The 23,433-nt window shown below is 38.9% G+C and overlaps 1 protein-coding gene across 4 annotated transcripts in view; it reads right to left on the bottom strand.

Annotated features, from left to right (window-relative positions):
- The window catches only part of TRAF3IP2 (TRAF3 interacting protein 2), a 765,530-nt gene extending 742,507 nt beyond the window's left edge, over positions 1-23,023 (bottom strand). For 2 of the 4 annotated variants that reach the window (XM_044062725.1, XM_044062727.1), the window contains exon 1: positions 22,916-23,023. The gene's annotated coding sequence lies outside the window, so the exon portion shown is untranslated. Of the gene's footprint in view, positions 1-22,164; positions 22,289-22,915 lie in introns of those variants that run through there. The other 2 variants (XM_044062728.1, XM_044062726.1) reach the window with 2 other exon arrangements.
- Between the last annotated feature and the right edge of the window lie 410 nt (positions 23,024-23,433).

Below are 23,433 nucleotides of genomic sequence, written 5' to 3'. Positions count from 1 at the left end.
GCAAGGACAGGAAATCAAAGAATGTGGCTACCCCCACACCTGTAATTACTAGCAAATAACAAAATTCAGCAAACACTAACTTCAGTTCAAGTTACTGAAGAGCAGAGTTAAAACTGCCAGTTCAGTTAATATTCCTACAACACAGTTTAAATCAAATTAAATGCTGTATTTTTAAAAAAAAAAGTGCAGATAAAGGTACTTAAATTCTCTTATACGTCCAGTTGAATATAACCAAGTTCTTAGCCGGCCAAAGCTGAGGTTTTTAAGTTTCAGCATGGTTGGTAGGATTTCTGAGTTAGAGAAAGCTGGCAGAGTGCAGGGCAAAGGCAATATATCTAATGTGCTTTTGGCAGAAAACAGCAACACTGGGAGCTTTTTTTGTTGTTTCTCTCTAATCTGATATCATTATAGCCTTGTGGGGCAACTTCTTTATTTTCTGGTGAAGCTTGGTTTCTGTGACAAATAAGATGCTTGGAATGTAAACAGCTATCCATGCATGCACTTCAGGGAATTTATCAATACTTCATAGATTAGTACCAGGGTAACTGTCCTTGTGGGCCATCATAAGCCTAGCCAATTAACCCATGTGAGAATCAAACCCTGGACCTTGTGTCTGTAAGGCAAACACCTTAAATATTATGCCAATCTCCTACGATTCAATATGGTAGAGATGAAGGCTATGGCGAGACTGTGGGTGAACAGTGTGGGAACAAAATGCAGAGAGCAATTTCCACCCCATCAGTAAAAGTAAAGCCACTGCCTAACAGTGAAAATGGAACAAAATAATAAGAAAGAACTAAGATCCAAGAATTCAGTTCCATTGCTTGAAAAGAGAAAATCTGCTGCCTTCAGTACAAGTAAACAAACCAGACAAAGAAGTGAAGTGATGCATGATTGAAAAATAAAATCTCCAAAAAATCCTGACACAACTAGAATCTGGCAAAATAATCCAATGAGTTATTTTTATCCAAATAAACTTTTTTTGCTTTATTCAGGTGTAGCTGAGAAGTATTAATTTTACATAGCTAGTAAAATATGTAAATAGCTTGAGTAAAAACAGCAAACAGTAACAACTTAGAATAAAGCAGCCATATGGATGCTTTCTCCTTGTAAGTGAAGATTTCATATCTAAAGCAAGTTCACTTTAGGTACTTGCAACACAGTCTAAAAAACAAACACCTTTGTGTATTTGCAAGGTGGAGAGAGACCTCCCAGGTGGCGTGAGGATGATCAGGAAAAAAAATAGTGGCCACTCCCCTATGGTCTGTCCTTTTCAGTAAAGTGTCTGTCGGGTGTTGACTCAAGTGATACTGTTCAATCCTCCATGGGGTAAACCCAAATGACAGAGCAGAAAACATTGTAAGAGACCTGTTTGTCTAGTTAGCAAAGGTTGGTATCAGGCTGGGGAGTGGCCTGCCCCTCCTACTGCAGAAGGGAAACTTGATACACACCTCTCCAGGCTATGAAGTGTGCAGAACTGATCTCTGAGAAACAAGTGCTCTGGTTCAAGTGCCAAGTGTAATGTAAAACTAGTTTATCTGTAGACCTGTCAAAGGGGATAGAAAGTAACACATTCATTCTTAATAAAAGTAAGCCCAGGCTGAGACCTGAGCAGTGCTCCACCCTGGTTAACATATTCAAATATATATATATATATATATATATATATATATATATATATATATATATATATATATATATACATATATACATACATACATACATATAAACCAGGACTTCTCAAGATCGGATGTGAGGAAGAAAAGTGGTTGGGGATATATAGGGTTAATAGCTAAAGGTTACAAGCTCCTTTTTGATTCTGGGTAACTCCTGTCTGTGTAGAATTCTGCATCTCCTTCTGGGGCTACCTTCTGGCACACTGTTCCCCTTTGGATTCATGTAAATATATGAGCCTCTGTAATAAGTCAGTTGTCACTTCCCTTGTAACACTAATGCAATGGTGCATTAGTACTGACTGCCCTGTTAGCTGCTAAGCTCCACATGAATGATCTGCCTACCTGGAATCACCTTGTAGGCAGAAATTAATAAGCTGGTCAGTTCCTGTAATAGTTTTAATGTAACTAATGATACCCAGTATTCTACTTAAATTTGCCATTTTTCAAGTGACACAGTTATGTCCTGATATCAGTTTCCAACCCCAGAAATGAACAATGGTCCTTTGCTCTTTTTTTTCTGCAAACGTTGAACCCAAGTCACTACATAGCCTTATAAAAATTTCCAATGTTCACTGGCACTGTTGTGATAACAAAAAAAATCATCTAGTCAGTGGTACTACAGATAGCACTCTTGCCTTTGGTGCAGAAGACTTTAGGTTCTATTCCCACACCAGGTAGATGGATTGCTGACACTACAGTGCAGTATTAGGGGGTGCTGTACTCCTGTGTGTGTCATCCTTCAGATGATACATTAAACTGTGGTCCCATCCATAGCCGGCCTTAGGCATAGGCCAACTAGGCAGCCGCCTAGGGCGCCGCTCTAGCAGGTGCACTTTTCCAGTATTTATTTGGTGTAGGTAGACCAGGATGGGGGCACCAAGTGGTGTGGTGGGGGGGTGCCATGGAGCCCTTTTGCCTAGGGAACCAGTTGACCTAAGGCTGCTGTTGGTCCCATCTGCTTGAGCTGGTAGTAGCTAAGTTAGATGTAAAAGATCCAATTGCACCTATTTAAAAGACTAGGGGAAGTTCTCCAAAAGCCTGCCCAAATTTCCCCTGGTAGTATGAATACCACCATGGATCTTCCTTGAAAAGTGGCTCCTAGCCTAGTGGGCAAAACCTGGTCAACAAGGATAAATAAAATCTAAATAATAGCTGAGCTGCTGTCCATTGCAAACAGATACTGAACTTCTTAGATACTGCACAGGCCATTAATCAACTCGTGGACCTACATTCTTTCTCATGGGCATGCATATCTCTGTGTACTACTAGTTATTGATTAGTTTCTCATCTGGAGCTACTATCCCATTCTTTGGTCTTCTAGCTGGAATCCTATGACTTATTATGGCCCTCGAAGGCAACTTTCCTCTACTATGGTGCCCACCCTGCTTGAACCATGTCTTAACTGTGGTTTCCTTCCTAAAGGCTGATTATAAAGTTTAATTGGATGCAACAGGAGGTTTAGGTTTTGCAGGTTATTTTAAAGGCTGTGAGTGGTGATGAGATAGAGAAGGAGAGAATGGAAAGGTTTTGCAGTCCATGACCTCACCTGATCAGTTCCTTAGCACAAAAGGGGATTACAATCCTAAAGTTCTTTCCAGTGCGAGTGGCAGTTGAATTGTCTGAGCAGAGAGTTTGAGGAACAGAATGCTGTTGATGAAGTCAGACAATTTGGGGCAGTACATACTATCAACAATCAGGTGAAGGTGGGGGCAAAGGAAAGCAGAGTGAGCTGCTGAAAGTTTTTACATTATGTTGCTTGCAACGGAAAATCATGCTTTGTGCATACCATATTAAGGGCGCAAACAATTTCTTATCAGACTATTTTGTTTTCTGTGGGAACTCTTCAGAAGGGTAGCACTAGAAATGGTACAGCACCAGCAGTAGGTACCATGTCATTTTGTGGGACATATTAACAGGCAACAACTGAATTTGTTAGTTTCAACATGAGCATCCAAGACTAGAATGTCATAGAAGGCTGGGATGCGACACTTTGAGAAAATCAGGAAAAATCTGTGTTGGGAAACTATACTGACCAGGTCCTATGGACCAGCTCAGGGTGTGTGTGGAGCACTTGTATGATGCAGGGCTGGCCTGGGGAAGAGTAGCTGTATATTTAGCAGGGCTCATTTAGTTTCAAAGGGCCTACAGCTTGAGGGATACAACAAAGTCACTCCAGGTAAAGGGAATCATGAAAGACTGGGCCAGGTAATAGCCTCAGTGAGCTGATAAAAGGAAGCATATAAGCACAGAAATATGTGGACGCCAGAAATTTTACAAAGTAAAAGTTTCTTATCCAGGGTATGTTTCTTGGTAGGTTTTGTATCAGTGGTGGGCTGATGGACAGGAGGTGTACCATTCTGTTGGATCTTCTATGTGGTAAGAGTGAAATAGCGATACGTTGGTGGTTATATGACCTGGCTAGGGTGGCACGTGTGGAAAAAAACACCTTTTCAGAGGAATTAGGTTTCTGTTACACATGCCTGTGGTGGTGGTCTGGTATTCACTTGGATATAAGTCACCTAAGGACATCTGTTGGAATCCCAACTAAAAATGAAGGTTCATTGTGAGGTGCAGGAGTTAGTGGGATTTGAACCATGTTACAAGAGCTTGGCAGATATTTTACCAATAATGTTTGTGCTCAAAACCTTTACTACTTTAGTTTTTAATTGAATCTAGAACAGAAGCTTCTGTTAAAAAAGGGATAATTATTAGTAGGGCATATAAAATATTGCATGATAACTATAGGAATCAATCAGAGGAGGTTGGAAAAATGTGGAAAGAGAGATTAGATAAACAATGCAATTCACAAATAAATAATGGAAGGACATATGTATGGCTTCCAAATATGCAACAAAGTCTAGAAAATTTAGGATTTTTGCCCCAAACTGTTTGCATAGATACTTTATACCCCAAGCAGACACCAAAGAATTTTTCATCAGGTAGATGGCAAATGTTGGATGTATGATGAGGAAGAAAGAGGGGACTGGGAACATATGTTTTGAGAGTGCAATGAACTGGCAGATTTTAAAATTTCCCTGCAGAGTACTCTGTCCAGAATACTTGGCAAGCCAAATGAGTGTAACTAAGGAAATTAGTTTTGGAACTGGGATACAGGATCTGAATTACCTGGACATGGCAAGGCCTTGTTAAGTTTAATTCTGGTGGCTACCAAAAATGCAATTACTAGAAAATGGAAATCAAAATCTAAACCAACTATACTTGTAGTACTGAATATTTTAACACAAATAAGACAGCAGGAAGTGAGATCTTTGGAAAGGGGTAGAAGTAAATTACATAGTAAGAAATGAAAATTGTGGGAACAATACATGCAGAAAAATGTTTTGGAGGAGGAATGAGGTTTAAGAGAAGGAAAGAAATAATTCATGTATGTAATGATTATATGATATATAAATATGTTGTATAATTTGTGCAATGTAATGATTATAGGATATATGAGAATATATGTGATGTGTAATATTTGTAAATGTGAATTTGATTACTTTTAGATAAATGTAAGTCTACCAATGTCACAAGTGATAACTATTAAGGTGTTTGCCTTATAAACACAAGGTGCTGAGTTTGAGTCCCACAAGGGATAATTGGTTAAGCTTAAAATGGCTCGCAAGAGCAGTTAGTTTAACCCCAGGGATTACCTCAGTGTCACTGCTCGACAGAGGCACAGCAAAATAATGGGTATAGTTCCCCATACTAAAGGGGTGGCGTAAGCCACAAAACGATGGGCTAGGCTTGTAAATGCCCTCGGGCAGATAGCCTAGTATGAACCTATGAACCTATGAACCTATAAAGGTGATTAAAAAAATGTTTGTGCTCAATCTGAGTAGCAGGTGATGCTTCAGCTACAAATAATAAATATCAGGGATGGCTCCTTTTGTCCTTTTATAACATAGTTATTCACTGGTTATGAGTCAGGCTAAGTGAGGTGGAAGTCAGCACCCCCCCCCCCACTCCTGTGAAGGGAGATTACTTGTATTTTCTCTTGCCTGATGTCATGATCATTACAATTCTACAATGATAAAGCTTCCAAAACCATGGTATTCAGCCTAAGAGTTCAGAATAAAGCTGTGGTAAATTATGATCCTAAAAATAACTTTAATATTTTGTATAAAATTTACCTAGCTTTGACCACGTATGTTCAGTAAAACATGAATGGCAGAAGTCCTGGAGGGAAAAAAACTGACTTACAAAATGTATTTCTAATGAAACAAACATACAAAAACTTACTTATGGAATACTGATTAATTACGATGCATGCTGTTTTTTTATAGTAAACATGTGTAGCATGAACAGCGACTGAAGTAAGAAAAGGGTGAAAATAAATTGGGCATCCCAGTAAACAAACTTGTCAATTAAAGTTCAAACATTTTCAGAGTTGAAAGAAAAAAAATGTCTGTTTGTCAGAGCATTCAGTTTATAATAAGAATGGTCCAACCTGATGAGATCTGACTCATTGTCCTGATAATCTTAAGCAAGTTGCTGGTTCAAAGTGAAGTTTACTTGAGTAATACCATTTGTGGTTAAGTTGCCAGAGTTTAAGAATGCTTTTAATAGAAGTTGCTCTATTAAGTCTTGGGGGTTCACATGCAATCAGGTGGATTTGCTAGTGTAACTATTTATCTAGCAATGAATCTAGATCACCTTACAGGGAATCTACTTGATCTTGTACAAAACATAAAAGACCAATTTTGAGAAAGTCCTACAGGGCTGGCTTTGTTTGAAAAGAGAGTTTTAAGAATGGCACAACTAATAACAGTGTTATTCCACCTGTGTCCCTCTTGGACAGGGGCAATAGGTGATGATCGTGGAAATAAGGGTAGAACTTGGCTAGGCTTGTAAGGGCGCTAGGGCCATTAGCGTAGTAACGTCCTATGATCCTATGCTCCTATGATCATGGTCACTGTATGCAACATAAAGCAGCAGATCTGATGTGAGGTATAATGCAGGAAGAAAACAAAGTTAATGCACACTGAAAGCAATAAACAGAGATTGAATCAGGCGTGACTGCAGTCCATAAACCATGGTATGATATGTGTGGCTAGCTAGACTAGATATCCTCTGGATATGCTTAGGGAGTCATGCTAGTCATCATGCTCTTCACATAGCAATCCTAAAATGGGGACTTTTTTGGCAGCCTGTGCAGTTCACAGCAGCTTCATTGGGTGTCACTGGCTCTGACCAAGCACTTTGATATACATTATTGTCCAGTGTGAATGCTATACAGATGCTCCACACAGTGGTGTTAGAACACATGCAGGTCATGTCTCCTGTGCATCACAGTACTGGACATGGGAGCCTCCACTATAGTCTCACAGATTCCGCTGAATTAGAGCGAGAGCATTGTATGATTATAGGAACACAGAGTATCCAAACTACCATGCCCACACCAAAGTGAGAGATCTCCTCAGACTGCAGCTGCATCTTCTAATCAAATAAAGCCTGCAATTAGTAATTTCTGATCAGTGATGCACTTCAGTGAACAAAATTAAAATAAAAAAAAATAAAGACAGGTTAAAGCATTTTTAATGCAGAATTATCTATAGAAAAGTCCACATCGATTATCAGTCAACTTGGTAATGACCAATTAGTTGAAAACCATTTGATTAAGACTTACTGAGGAATGGAACAGTGCTTCACTGAATCATTTGACCACATCTTTATGTGGCAACAAAGACTCCAAACACATCTCAGGCCGGAGTTCGCATCAACCTAAACACCTTACTTATTATATCTAACTTGAAGTTCACCAAACCTCATATCAGTACATAAATACAACATTTTTGAAAAAGTTTCACTAAGAAAAAATAGTCAGTTTTGTTCTAATGGTATTTAACTAATGGGTTGTCACAGAAAGTACTTATTCCAGTTCACACCCAGGAGATGCCATCCTGTCCCAAAAGTATGTGGATGTGTAATGTGTTATTTCATTCAGTTTTATTTATACTTAACAGAGAAGTGAATCTATTTAGAGACAAAAACATGTATATATATATATATATATATATATATATATATATATATATATATATATACATACATATATATATATATATATTTATATAAACCTTATAAAAGCAATTATTTGCAATAAATTAGAAATAATCACATTTATATTTAGCAATGCATGGCAGGGTTTTATTAAATCCAATAGATTACTATGTTAATACTTGCAGACATATTTAAGTATCATGCTATATCTTAGGGTATTACCCTTCTTTAAGATACAATATCATAGTTGGTATATATAAGCAATGGGGAATGAGGAGCACAGCCCTCCTCACTAGAGGATATGTAGTTGGGGGTGTGAAGACAAAACACTTCAAATGGGTAACAGCAAGTTCTGGACTTTGATGTTTTTTAAACAGTTACAGTCAGGACTCTCAGTATAGGGTCACATACTTTTGATAGAGAGTCTACTGACAAAATCTGAGAAGAATTAATAATTTGATATGAAGTAGTATACAACAATATTAAATTATTATTATATTTTAACTTTCTTTTGATGACTGGATTAATCTTGTTAGGCATGATTTACTTTCAGGGGAGACCTGAAGTAGTTGCCATACTGACCGGGGAAGATTGGCCAGGACAATGGGGAAAAGGAAGGGCAGAATAAGAAAGTGAAATGAAAAATAATATGAAAATACATTTTTAAATGTATATATATATTTTTAGATACATTTATGTAAAAATGTGAATATTACAGTTATGTTTTTATGCTTAAGTGAATAAGTGTGTGGAACTCCTGTTCTTTCTTTACATCCTCTGTGTGTGGAGAGAAGGCTAACATGGAGGCTGGACAAAAGAAGATAGAAATGGAAAAACAGCAGTAACTGCTGCCACTACTGAATTTAAATGAGACGAAGAATACTAGTGCAAATTAAATTATAACACCAACTTTAATGGCTAATTGTATCCCAGATGAAAAACTGATACAGATGTTAAAAGAAGAGGAGCCTGATTCTTAGTTTGGAAGGAGGTAGACAGATGAGGTTGAAATGAACAATGCTGTCAATGAACGGCAAGTATGAGAGGATATAAAGAAGGCTATACTGTAGAGAAGAAGGAACACTGACTGCAATAAGACACTGCTGATGCCCAAGGAAATGTTGCAAACAAACATAATGTTCTAGTAAGAAAGGTTTCTGTGGCAAGTATACAGTCATATACCATTGGAGTTGCAGGCAAATAAGGTTGAACTTTTTTTCAAATAATTTTTTGTAATGAGAATATGAAACAAGATAACATATGCAACATGAAGAACACGTAAATATACAACTATCAAAATAAAGATAAAAACATATATAACTATATGTATAAATGCTTGACTTAATTGAAAGTTTAAGATTTCAAACAAGGGAGATGAAAAATATAGTGTATATAAAAGTACAGCTGTATAGTTATAATATATAATGAACCAGACACGATTAAGGGAGTGAGTGCAAATAAATTTGAAAGAGGAAGTAACATTTAATAGAAAAACATGATTTTAGGATAAAATTTTTCAAGTGTTCTCATAATGTTAGCGTCTTTATCCTGATTGGGTTGTTTTAGATATTTAGTTAACAGTTTGAATTCTTTAAGATGTTTGTAAGTCATGTTACTAAAGTGTTCCACATTTAAGTATTTGAGACTCAGCCAGTCTTGTGTAATATAACAGGAAAAAAACATGTCATTAAAATTAATTGATATTTTTGTGTATCTCGGTCAAAGATACATGAAGTAAGCTTAACTTTCATGAAAATTTGTCTGTTTCAGAAATGTGATGGCTTTAATATTTTAGGAGGGTGGGCCACAATACAGTGTTCAAAATTCAACGATTTGAGATTTAGCCAGTATTATATGATATAAAGTTTTAAAAGGGAAAAACATCTAATTAAAACAAATAGATATTTTTTGTGTATCTCAGTAAAAACTACATGAAATAAGGCTAACTTCCAAGAAAAATTGTCTATTTCAAGAACGATGACTTTGATTTTCTTTATGAGAGAGGTGCATAATGACTGAGAATATTTATAGAACTAGAATTTATAAAGAATGCCCGCATTGTCATCCCTGTAATCTGGATAATTTGGTGAGAAATTAGGAAAATAGTCACTTTTTTGAAGGACTTAGATAGGCATTATTTATAATCATAAATTGGGTAAAGAACATCATGTATAGGGATGTATATCTCAGACTTATCCTCATTGACACTTTGCATGTATTGTTCCAATTAAGGTTGTCATCATAACAGGACCAAATGAAGAAAGTTATTATTAAATTTCATATGCAAAGTTAATTAGTAAAATTTAGATAATGCTTTATTTTGGATAAATGTAGCCAATAATGATTGTAAGGAATCGAGTTTAGTTAAATGCAATTTATTATAAGGGAATTTTCATTTAATACAATAAATGATTTGATTAAGGACAGGTATGTATCCTTTTGGAAGATTAAACTTTAATCAAGCTGATTCAACTGAGAAAGGGGATCATGGATTAATTCAAATACTTTTTTCTCTATAAGAAAAGGGAATTGTCTGAGATTAATAATTTGATTGTTAATTTGGATGTTTTGATTTAAACTAATAGGCTGAAATAATTTGTAGCAGTCTAAAGCATTTAACCAAGTTGTTAGATCTCTGAAAGTTTGAATCAAGAAGTTTGATGGACTTTGCAGGCCATTAGTGTCTTTGTAGTATAAAAGTGCTGATTTAGGTAATGTCAGTAAATGCTTTGTATTGGGTAATATTTTCATCTATTTATCTGCACTGCTAAGGATAATTCATCATTGATTCATTTAGGCAGATAACCATTTGCTGACATAACTTTTGAAACACTTGATCTTGCTGAATGAATTCTTAGTTTAGCAAAAAGAAAGATATGCATCTGTCTAAAATATGTATATTTTGCAAAAACTAAGCATGTTTCATAGGAAAAGACTGTATAGTCACTTTAGAGCATAAGCAATTAATAAGGTAGATTTACTGAAATGTTTGATTGAACAGTGTGATTCGATAATTAGCCTAGCAAGAAAAATGAGCAAAAGGAATTTTGGATGGATGGTTGGTTGGGAGGTGTTGGGAAATTTGAACATGAAAGATGATGTACTTGAGCATTTGACAGCTTCTTATTAGTAATATAAAAGCAGTATTTTATGTTAGTCAGTCAAAATGTTGTTACTTTTGTGGGGAAGAGGGACAGTTGGTAAATACTGTGTAAAAATAGATAAAGACAATGTGGGGAGAGGGAATATTATCAAAAGTTAGTAAACTATTTTGTAAGACAATGTAGTTCAAATGATCATTTTTTGTTTCTATTATCTGAGGAATAAAATGCAAAATGTAAAAGAAGATGAAAAGGATCCACCAAAATACTGTGTCTATGGGGGGTGGGAAGTGTTTTGCCCAGAATGTTGTTATTGCAAGAAAATGGAAATTAAGATTAAAACAACCCAAAATGAATAATTAATTTCCCCAAGGATTCAGAAGGGGCTACCATAAATAGTGACCAACCACTCACAGATGCACTTTCTGATTCAGAGACAGACCCACTGCAATGATTTCACACAGTTGGTAGAATCATCATGGTGGATTATCTTCACAGCCATGTTAAATGCTAATGCAAATTAGCCATATGCTATCCTCAAAAAATATCTGTGGGAAGGGATTTACGCAGCTGAGTTATTCAGAGAATTGTACAGATGGGTAAATTAGCATGACCAGCTAGGTTAATAACATGATCACAAGTCCCCATTCCCCCACTATTATTAATGGGAGATACTGCATTGCAGGCAAAGTGTCGGGAAGTTCAGAGGAGAAATACAGGTTGTGGGTATGTAAATGTGTGTATGTGTGCGGCAGTGTGTGTGCGTGTCTGCAGGGGTACAAATGGTGTCAGGAGATCGGTAGTATAGGTGCATGTGCGTGAGAGTGTGTACTTGTGTGTATATATAGATGAATGAGCAAGTGTGCATGTGAGTTCATTCTAGTGAAGGGACATGTGTCATGCTGACTGAATGTGTGTGTGTGTGTGTGTGTGTGTGTGTGTGTGTGTGTGTGTGTGTGTGTGTGTGTGTGTGTATACCTGTCTGCTGCCTGCCTTGGTGGTCACAGGAAGAGGGGTCAGTCAGGGGATCGGTATTGTAGGTAAACATGCATGAGAGTGTGTACTTGTGTGTGTATATATGGGTTAATGAGTAAGTGTGCATGGGAGTGCATTCTAGTGAGGGGATATGTGTCATGCTGATTGAATATGTGTGTGTGTGTGTGTGTGTGTGTGTGTGTGTGTGTGTGTTTATCTACCTGTCTGCCTGCCTTGGTGATCATAGGAAGAGGGGTCAGTCAGGGGATCGGCATTGTAGGTGAACGTGCGTGAGAGTGTGTACTTGTGTGTATATATGTTAATGAGTGAGTGTGCATGTGAGTACATTCTAGTGAGGGGATATGTGTCATGCTGAGTGAGTGTGTGTGTGTGTGTGTCTACCTGTCTGCCTGCCTAGGTGGTCACAGGAAGAGGGGTCAGTCAGGGGATCGGTATTGTAGGTGAATGTGCGTGAGAGTGTGTACTTGTGTGTATATATGGGTGAATGAGTGAACGTGCATGTGAGTGCATTCTAGTGAGGGGATATGTGTCATGCTGACTGAATGTGTGTGTATGTATGTGTACGCGTGTGTGTGTGTGTGTGTATATATATACACATACGTGAGTGCATGATTGTCTGCATGTGAATGTGGGAGAGTGGGGTGGGTTTGTGTCAATGTGATTCATGGGCCGCCATAGAGAGACAATTACAAATAAGAAGTGCTGTTTAGCATTGGACATAATTACATGTAATTCAGAGCCATGAAAATCAGCAGATAATGAGATATTCCTCACTGCAGCTAAACTTATCTCTGAATCACATTTCATGTAATCTCATAAACTGCAATTTTTGGCTGTTGCAGTTTACACACATGTAAGGGATTTTTCCTAAATTCGAGCGTTTTCTTTTACTAATAACCTTGTTAGGCAGATATAAATCAAATTAATGAGTTACTCCTACACATGCAAAAATAAATATTAAAACTGCATGATAAATGTTTTCGTAATCTGTCCAAAAGTTGTATAACACACTCTAAATGTTTCTACAGTTCAGTGAGAAATTTACCACAACATGTATAACATACGACATACTCAATGTTTTTTACAGCAAGCTGACAGCTTTACAGTGACACATATGTATATGGTTACATTATTAAACATTAAGGGCCTGATTCCAGAAGACTCCTCTCAGTTTCATTGACCACTTACACTCAGAACAGATCTTTTGGAATTGGACCCCCCAGTGTAGGCCTGCTTATACATAGGCCTTACACAAAAGTAAGCCACCTACACTTAGATCAAGTCTTTTGCCTTACACTGAGAGTGACCCTTTTGGAATCTGGTCCTAAGAATGTCAAAGGTTGTAGCTAAATCCTTATTTTAGAAGCAAAAAACATTATGCTCCTGTATAAGCTATGTAACTTTGTCTAATTATCTTCTGTGACACTCAGATGCTTAACAAAAGTAAAACAGTCAACAAGACTTCTACCAGTACCTCTGAGACTTGATAAAAGAGATTGTAGCAGTGGTGTATGTCATTTTATTCCTTTGTTTTAATTGTTAGTTAATGAGAAAGTTTCATATAGTTTTGTACTAATGCCTTTGGTAAAACAAATTATCTGTATAAACCACTATAAATTGATTTCTGTAATCAGTAAGTATAAACTAGCAAGACTGAAAATATATAGGGGTTGCAGTGAGAGCACCTGCAGAACTCCACAATGTACTTCTAATAGCACAGAATTGTGTGTACCAACTCTTAACAATACTTTTTCATCAGTTAAATATGATGAGCACTGGCCATTGTTTGTTAACTCTGGTGAATATTACCCAAGAAAGCAATGTGTTTATAATGGGGAGAAGCATCAAATTCCTGTAATAGCTCCAAAATCAGGGACATGCCTATTTTAATTTATTTTATTTTCCCCAACCACTTTTTTATTACATAATGAGTATATTAAAGGAAAAATAAAAAAGTAAAAAAGGTAACTGAAATTAGCACTCTGATATATTTCATATTGGCAATATTGTCTTCCAGTGGGTAAAAAATTTCTGACTCATAACATATGAATTGATTAACAACATGTTCTGCAATTGGATATATGCTGGATTCACAATTTTACTACCTAAGTTTTCCATTTGGCTAGTTGCTTTGAATCCATGCCATGGAAAAATCACTGTCATTAGTAACAATCCTCAAGTTAATAGTTAATGTAGCAAAGTCGTGGCTTTTCATTTCTGAAGTATCACCATATGACATGACTTTCTGAATTAAAATGTACAAGGACAATATGATTGACTTCAACAATTGGCTAAGCTTCTGGTGTCATTCTAAAAGGGATCCAGTATCTATCTGCCTGGGATGACATGATTGACAAACCAAGATGCTTTGCCAGAGATAGCCTGCAACTGTCACCCTTGAGATTCCGGATACTGGCTAAGGCTCCTGCCACCCCTATAGTGCCTTTTTTAGGCAAGATTCAAATGACAAATTCACTACCATAACAGGTAAAAGCAAGCAAAATCTGAGGGTAATGTTTATTAATGCTAGAAGTTTAAACCTCAAAATGCACTCACTCGAGGCACTCCTTAAAATGGAGAACATCGACATCTGTGCAGTGACAGAGACCTGGTTCAAGACTGAACTGCACCAAGAACCAAAGATCACTAACACAAATAACTGGAGGAGGAAAGGCACAATACCCAGCGGGTGTGCTGTAACCACAAGTCAAATGCCTAAAATCCACAATTCCGATAAAATACTGAAGGTCAATAAACGCTCCAAGATACTGTAAGTCAATGAGTATCTTTAATAATACGAACATAGAACACAATGCGTCGACCTAGGTTTAGATCCCGACTCGGACTTCTTCAGAACAATGCTACAACAAAAATCTAATCCTTATATATCCGCTTTAATTACATAAAATTGTCCCATTAAGTCACTAATTGTAAAATTGATCAAAACAAATAACAAACATCCTTAAGACTCCAGAGAGCACACCTGCATTACCAGGCTATAATTTATACCACACCTTTCGGCCACCTAACATGGACCGAAGCACTAAAGGTGGAGGCGTGTCCATATTCATTAAGGATAGCCGCACCTCCAGGCTAGTTGCTCAGTATAATGCATCTGAGATTATCCAATTGCAACTAACTCTGGGCAAGACCGCAATGCAAATTGTAGCATGCTACAAACCCCCCACCATGCCCCAGGATTCCCACTCCTCATTTCTTGATACACTCGAAAATATTAGGGTACAACCTAACACCCTAATAATGGGCGATTTCAACTACCCCACCATTAACTGGGAAAACTACTCATGTACCAACTCTTGTGCTCAACGTTTTCTGGAATTCATAAATTCCAATGCCATGGATCAACTTATCCCCCACCAGGGAAACAATATCCTAGACCTAGTCATTACTAACATGAGTGACCGGTGTTCCACACCTGACGTCAACTCCTCATTGGTCAGATCCGACCATAAGCTAATCACCCTAGATATCCGCATCCCGCCCTCACCCACCATTAAGGAAACCACGGTAAAACATTTCTCCAAAGCCAACTTCATACTTCTTAAGACAGACGTGGCGTACTTCATGACACCCATGCAGATGGACAATACAGTTACGACTGCTGAATCCTACACAAATGCACTCTATAAGCACTTACACGAGTGCATGGATTGTGCTATCCCAAAGAGAATCAAGACGCTATCCTCCAAAAAAAGAAAGCCAATCTGGTGGTCCCCTGCCATAAACAAACTCTACAACAGAAGGAAGAAACTGTTGCAAAAGAGACTAAAATCCCATGAGTGGAAGAGCTCCCTGGTCAGCCTCAATAAGAAGCTGAGATCCCTTATAAGATCCTCCAAAGCTAGTTACGAAAACAAAATTACCACTGATTCTAAGGGCAACCACAAAGCATTCTATAGCTATGTCAAGAATTTTAATGGCAACACCCAGATCTGCTCTGAGTTAAGGCACAACGGCATGAAATTACAGAACCAAATGATATTGCCATCATCCTGGCAGATAGGTTCAGTGCTAACTTTACCCCTCTCACCCCCTAAAGGCCCATATCTATACAGGAAGAATGCAAAGTCCCTGTAATCACATCTATGCAGGTAAAAGCTGCACTCTCTAAAACCAAAAACACAGCATCCGTGGGACTGGACAACATCCCAGGCTGCGATTTACATGAACTTCAAAACAAACTGGCTCCCCACCTAAGCCCCATGTTCAATCAGTCTCACGTCAGGCTTTGTGCCCACTGAATGGTGCACAGCAACAGTTATCCCATTCCACAAAGGGGGAGCTACCACTGATCCTGGGAACTATTGCCCTATTAGCCTGATGAGCCTGGCCTGCAAGGCCATGGAACATATCATCATGGAAGTCATAAACAAATACATTGGTAACCTCCAAACTTTGGACCCCACCCAGTTCGGGTTTGTGAAAGGCAGATCATGCCTTCTGAACCTGATTGACTTCTTTGAGGCAGTCACCAAAGCCATAGATGAGGGTAAGGAGGTTCACACAGCCTATCTTGACCTCGCCAAGGCTTTTGACATCATTCCCCATTCTGGAATTATAGCTAAACTCACTAAACTAGGTATAAATCCCTACGTCACAAGATGGGTTGCCAACTGGCTCACTGACAGAACCCACACTGTAAAAGTTGCAGACTCCAAATCTGACTTCTAACCAGTGACAAGTGGAGTACCACAAGGTTCAGCTCCTGCTTGGTATCTACTTCTCTGAAGTACAGGCTAACACAGAAGGCCTCTGGCTAATGAAGTTCGCAGATGACTGCAAACTAGGAGTCATAGTTGAGTCCCCAAATGATGTGGACATCCTACAGGAGGGCCTCACTGAGACAGATGCCAAAAAGTGCATTGTCATCCCCTTTGGTAAAAACTCTGTACCCATGAACTATCACATAAATGGCAGTCTACTTAACGCCGAATGTGTGATAAGAGACCTTGGGACTCAGGTGGACAGTAGTCTCTCCTTTGATAATCACATCACCACAGTAGTCAGGAAATACTTCTATGTGGCACAAAAGGTTTCTCATCCAGGAAAAAAGAGGTCATTGTTCCCCTCTACTTGGCACTCATTAGACCCATTATAGAGTACAACACCCCTTTTGGAATGTACCTCACAAGACATCTGCAGCAGCTGGAAAGGCCACAGAAGTACCTCACAAAGAGGATTACTGGCCTCAAACAGACGCCCTACACTGACCATCTCAAAAAACTCCAGCTTTACTCTGTAGCATATCGCCTACTCCAAGGAGATCTCTGCCTAACATATAAACCTATGTTAAACCCAGAGCTGTTGGACATGCTACACCTAAAGAAATCCCAATCTCTCCGAGCTACACGCTCTAGGGACCTAAACCTTGTCACCACAATAAACAGGACATGCTGGAAAGATAGATTCCTATCCCAGAGACTTCCTATACTCTGGAACAAGCTACTCATCTATGCCAAGCAAAGTTCCTCATTTGCACTCGGCAAGAAAAATCTTGATGTGTGTATGGGGAATAGGAAATACACCCCGGGGATCACTTCTGTGGCTCTACTCAACAGGGGCACAGGAAATTAACTTTCTTGGGTGGCATAAGCCAGGGAACCTTGTTGGCTAGGCTTACTTAGGCCCTTGGGCCAATAGCCTAGTACCTACCTATGAACCTATAAACCTATGTAGTTGTGTTGTTTCTGTTTTGTACTTTGTCTATTAAAGACTTTGGACGTGCTATAGGCATGAATGGAAAATTGTTTTGTTACCTAGTCATGAGCCCCTCTGAAGCTGTGGGCCCTGGGCGTCTGCCTGCTTCCTTGGTATCACTACCACTGATGAGGTCCGGAGGCTTTTGGACTCCTGGATTGCTTCTAGTTCCAACATGTCCTTCACTTCTTGTTTCAGTATTTGCCTAACACTTTCCGGTGCTCTGTAGGAAGGTTGTTTGATTGATTCTTTGAGCCCTGTGTCTACATGATACTCTACCAGGGTGGTAACCCTGGCCTTCCAGCAAACATACCCCTAGGCTCCTGCAATACTGATCATATTTCCTGGACCTGGCCAGGAGTTAGCTGTGGGGGAAAGCACTACCCTGCAAACCCAGCATCATTGAGGAGATCTACCTTCAGAGCCTCCTCTGACTCCAAATGCAAATCAGTGCAGTACCAGGGCCTCTCTTCCATGATAGGACTTTATCATGTTAACATAGTAAAGTTTTTGCTTTGGCTTCTTGCCTGGTTGCTCTATCATAGTTGACATCACTCATCTTTTTCACAGTGGTGAAAGGGGCCTCCCGAGAAGCATGCAGCTTATTCTGTCTAATAAGAATATGTACCATCACATGTTACACTATAGAATACTCTCTGACTGTGGCTGTCCAGTCATACCAGATTTTGGGCTACTGTTCTGCCTGGGACAGGTGTTCCTGGGCCACCCCATGAGTTCCACAAGCCTAATCCTGTGGTTTAGGGCATATTCCACAACAGACTCCTTGTGTGAATTACATTTGTTCTCCCTCTCATCACAAATGAATCCAGGAGCCCCCATACAGTAGCTCAAAGAGTGAAAATACCTGTGGATTCCTATGGCACCTTCCTGTATGCAAAAAAAGAAGATAGTGCAGATATTTGTCCCACTCCCTCTTGAGATGGTCTGCAAATGCCTTCAACCTGGTCTTCAGTGTAAAGTTGAACCTCTCCACCAGACCATTTGCCTAAGGATGGTAGGGGTAGACTTTAAGTCCCTTATCCCACAGCACTTCCACATACATGCCAACAGCAGATTTGCCAGTATTTCCATAAAAAAATAATGTGGTGAAATGGCTTGCAAAACATCTGCTACCTTCTCTGCTTCAGTAGAAGACACAGGCACTAGACTTTGGATACCTAGTGACATAATACAATACCCTTACCAGGATATAGCTCTTACCTGTGAAACGTAGGGTACTTTGAAGTCCTACAATATCCATAGCTTTCCTCTGAACTGGTTCCTCAATAACAAGGAAAGGCATCAAAGCAGCCTTAGCTTTGTCTCTAGCTTGACCACCTTCTGACATTGCTCACAGGCCAGTAAAAATTCTAAATACATTGTTTTTAATTTTCATTTCAGTATGCATTTTGCCCATATGGCCTGCGAAAAGAATACAATAAGCTATGGCCAGAAGTGCTGGTCAGCAGGCTGTGGGTACTACCAGCTGCTGTACTACTTCTCTGAGTAATCCTCCTCCAGGGATTCATTCTCTGTACAACAATCCTTGTTCCAGTATATGGACTTCATCTGCCCCTGAATATCTGCAGTCTCCTTGGCTACCTCCCTCATGTCCTGTAAAGTAGAGTCTGAGAGATGAGCTTGCCTCAGCAGCTCCTTACTGACCATTCCCAGCTCTCCTTCCACAAGAAGTCTGGTACCATCTGCAAGTGGTGTCTCAAGTTCTGTCTTACTACTATCACTTAGTATTACTTTACAAATGAATCCAAGTATCTTTTCTGAGATCCTGTGTCACTGCTACAAAACAGCTTCCCCTCTGACGTAGCCTTATCACCAGCCCAAGGTGTTGGTGTGGGCTCTGTCTGTATGTCTCCTCTAATACCTTCTCCATGAGTTTGCTTCTATGCCTGACTGCATACACAAAAGAAACTATACTGTCAAAATTATTCTGTATTGGGGCAACAGCAGGAATGTGCTCAGACACAGCCAACTACTTGTTACCTTGCCCCCTCTACCAGTTCAGATAGACTGTAGCCACCAAAGCCACTCAAATAGACAAACAGTGCTCCTGCCTGACCACTGCAAATGTGACTATGGTTATATCTGAGGCAATGCCCCTTTGGCAGTGGCCTTCTTCTCTTCCACCAGGACAGGGTACAGGTTTTGTGATAGTTGGGTGCAGCTGTTGCTTCTAAACAACCTACCACTGTTATAGTGCTAGCTTGCTAGATGCCTCCTGAGATCTTTGTTCTTCCCCCTGGCTTAGAGGACAATGAAACCATAAGTGCCCCATTTGGCTACATTTAAAACATCTAACTCCCCAAACCCTGGACATATACCTGAACCTGTGGCTTTCCCCTTGTCCTGTGTAACATGCTAGGATGGTCTAAGCTGCCTCCATAGCTTCCCCTATACCATGTGTAGTGCTGGGTCCTCTACTCCTATACAGTGGTAACCTGTTAGCTAAGTAAAGTTCTCCTTTCCTCCCTATCTTTTCAACAGTGTTACACTTCAAGTATGTCACCCAACTTTTCATGTCTTCATGCATAGTGCTAAGGACTTGTTCCTGACTAAAAGATCTGCAGGCATTTCAAATGTGGTAACTTTACATCCACTCACCCATCTGTGAAAAGAAGTAATGATTTCTGCAATATACTGAGTCATACATTCAACTACCTGAACTTTTTTTCTGTATAATTCTGGAGTTAGCTAATAATAATCCTACATCCTCCCCATAATGCATGTGTGCTGTCATGTACACACCCTCTGAGAGCTTATATCACTAGCTTGGGATCACAAAGCCCACTTCCTTCAGTCTTTGACTATTGCGAACATGCAAAGATCAACATCTCCCTCTCTCTTTCAAGGGTGAGCCATTGTAAGCTCACTCCTAAACTCCCCTGTCCAGCTCTTATAATGCCCAAGATCTCAGATTGTCTGGCTAATAATTAGGGTATATCCCTCTATGACACACAGCCGAGGGGAAACAGATGACGTTTTGCTTTGTGAGAGTAACTAATGTGGTAGCTTCTACAGCCCAGTATGCAGTTGTACAGAGGAAGACGTTTATCAGCATGTCATCGCATGCATGCTCTGGGTGATTTGCGGAGGGATTTTTATTTTATTTTATTTATTTGTTTGTTAACTAGGTAAGCCCACTGAACAAAGTGCCTTTTTTTCAGAGCTGACCCGGGAGGACTGCCTGGTTAAATGACTTGCGCACATGGTACACAAACGAAAGTGGAAGGATTCAAAAACCCTGTACCCTTAAATATAGGAAGCAGCTCAGAGCCTTAACAACCACAGATAAGCAAGCGTGCATCTTTCAGTTTAGACAAGGACGTTAGAAGAAACTAATGTGCATCTGTTCTGTATACTTGTGTGGTCATCTTATAAAGTGGTCAAGCAGGAAGCCATGGGAGGTTTAATTGGAATTCTTTTGAAAGTGTGAAATTGGCCATAATGAATCATTAGCTCATTTCTTGCAACACACAAACACTGAAACACACACACACACACACACACACACACACACACACACACACACACACACACACACACACACACGCGCACACATGCACGCAGTGTAGCAGTGTAGCTGTATTCATTTAATTGACAAAACATATGATTCCTCATTCAAATAGTACAGCTATATACAGATACAGTAACAGCTCAAATTGAGATATATAATCATAACAGATGTACAGAATAGAGAAATATTCAACGGCACAATTATTATCAGTTATGTGGTTGTATATCTAGATAAACATTAAAAGTTCTTCTCACAACAAAGTCCAAAGCTGACATATCTGTGCACTCATTCATTCTTTTATCTAGGTATACACTCATATTATTGCATAATCATAAAACCTGATAATGTGAAGAAATGCTAGACATGTATATCAGGAACTAATACACTGCTCCCCAAACAGCTAGCTCTTTGTGTGCTATTTTTAAATGAGATATCAAAAATGGCATGCATGCCTCATAACTTTGAATTTTATAGTATAACCTTTAATTTTATTTGGTCTGGATGTCACGATTTTAGTTTCTTAGAGATAACTAGGAAAGCTGTGACAGAACATTACATTCTTTTTAGAAATAACACACATGGATGCGCAAGCACATACACACACACACACACACACACACACACACACACACACACACACACACACACAATATTTCTGTGCCTCTTTGCAGCAGCGGTTCCTCACTGAAATAGTAGCCAATATGCCCCACTAGCTCATCTTTTTAAAACCTCTTATTTGGGTATTTATAGCATAGCAGTGTTTTACAAAAATATGCTGCTGTAAACAAAATGCCACAAATTCACTATTATGAATTTCCTATGGCAATGCAAAATATGTACAACCAAGATATAATGCACCAACAAAACTAGTGGCTATTATATGGAATTCATAGATGCATGTTTAAATGATTTGTGAATGATTAATGTATTAGATGCAAGTGCAATATGAAAAGTGCTTTCATTACACTGGGATGCTACAATATACAGTCACTGAAGATTATCGTTCTGTTCCTGTATACAAAATCACTACTGCTCCTCAAGTTACTCTAAATATCAGAAGACTTCCTGAAAGTTAATGAAAACGTACATTAGGGTTCACCCACCTAGACTTAAGAATAAAAAGTTAAGTAAGACTCACCAAAGATGTGAAGAAATATTCAGTGACTCCTTAAGTTGTTCTCTTACTCAGGAGCCATATCCTCAAGGCATAAATGGCATCTTGTAAGTCATACACATATTGCAGTCATGTCAGTACTAGATTAATATTTAGACAGCTTTGTTAGCAGCTGAACACACATACAATTGAGTTGCTTCTGTTCTGTATGGATGCCCTGAATTAGTCTTCAAAACATGACATCCACTGTTTAGAACTTTTATTATGAAAATGGGATGAAGCTACACTGGGGATGCAAGGCTACTTTTATTCTCTTACACACTAAGACCACAGCAGGTTTCTTTACTGATTAGCTCGTTTTAAAGCTCAGCCCTTAAATTTTGAGAGCATGTTTACTTCTTTATCATTGTACAAGCCCACTAGACAATGATGTCTGTTTTCAGGTGCAACCTGGGAGCATTGTCGGGTTAAATGACTGACCCAGATTTGCACAGCAGGAGGTGGAAAAAATCAAATCCTGTACATTGGACTAGACAAAACAGCTTAGTAACAGGTTAGAGCCTTAATCCACTCTGCTAAATGTCACACACTTGGGAATTGTTCTATATTTAAAGACAAAATTCTGACATGACAGTTAAAATCATCAAAAAATGCTCAGGAGTTCAAAGGTACTTACTAGTAAAACCTGAAACAATACTATAGCACCACCACAGACTACCGAAATATTCAAACAATATTAGAGCTAAAATCTAAAAGTAGTAAAGAGCAACATTACCTTTTATATGAAACAGAAGTAAGGAAGATAAAAACAGCTATAGCAGACTGAAAGTGCAAACCCTGTACGGTTTGTATTAGCAAGGGCTGCCAAGCTTTGGAGAAGAGGAACTTGTATGCAAATTGGATATGAAACCAGAGCACTGCCTTTATTATGCAAATCCTTTTCAGACTGAGCAAGTAACCAGCCAATGAACTAGGAATTTCCAAAGAAAACATGTACAAAGCAAAGAATGGGTGCATTTTATTATATTTTCACGAGGAAGTACTGCAGGCAAAACTCTGTCTATAATAGGAGGGGAATCCCTGTGTCAAACCAGCTAAACAATGCGATGCCGTAAGACAGGAATACATCTACCCATGACATAAAGTACTGGTAAAAGGTGAGAAAACAGCAAATTGATTAGTTGTGCCTTTCCCTGTTATAATAACCCACGGAACAGACAAACGTGACAAAGTTATAAAGTCAACAAGTATTCTTGCAGTCACTGTGAAAGTTTAGTCTCATTTATTTTCTAA

This window comes from Protopterus annectens, chromosome 2.part1 (assembly GCF_019279795.1).
Source record: "Protopterus annectens isolate FY-2018-M chromosome 2.part1, PAN1.0, whole genome shotgun sequence".
NCBI lineage: Eukaryota > Metazoa > Chordata > Ceratodontiformes > Protopteridae > Protopterus > Protopterus annectens.
This window is presented reverse-complemented; position numbering and strand designations above follow the sequence as displayed.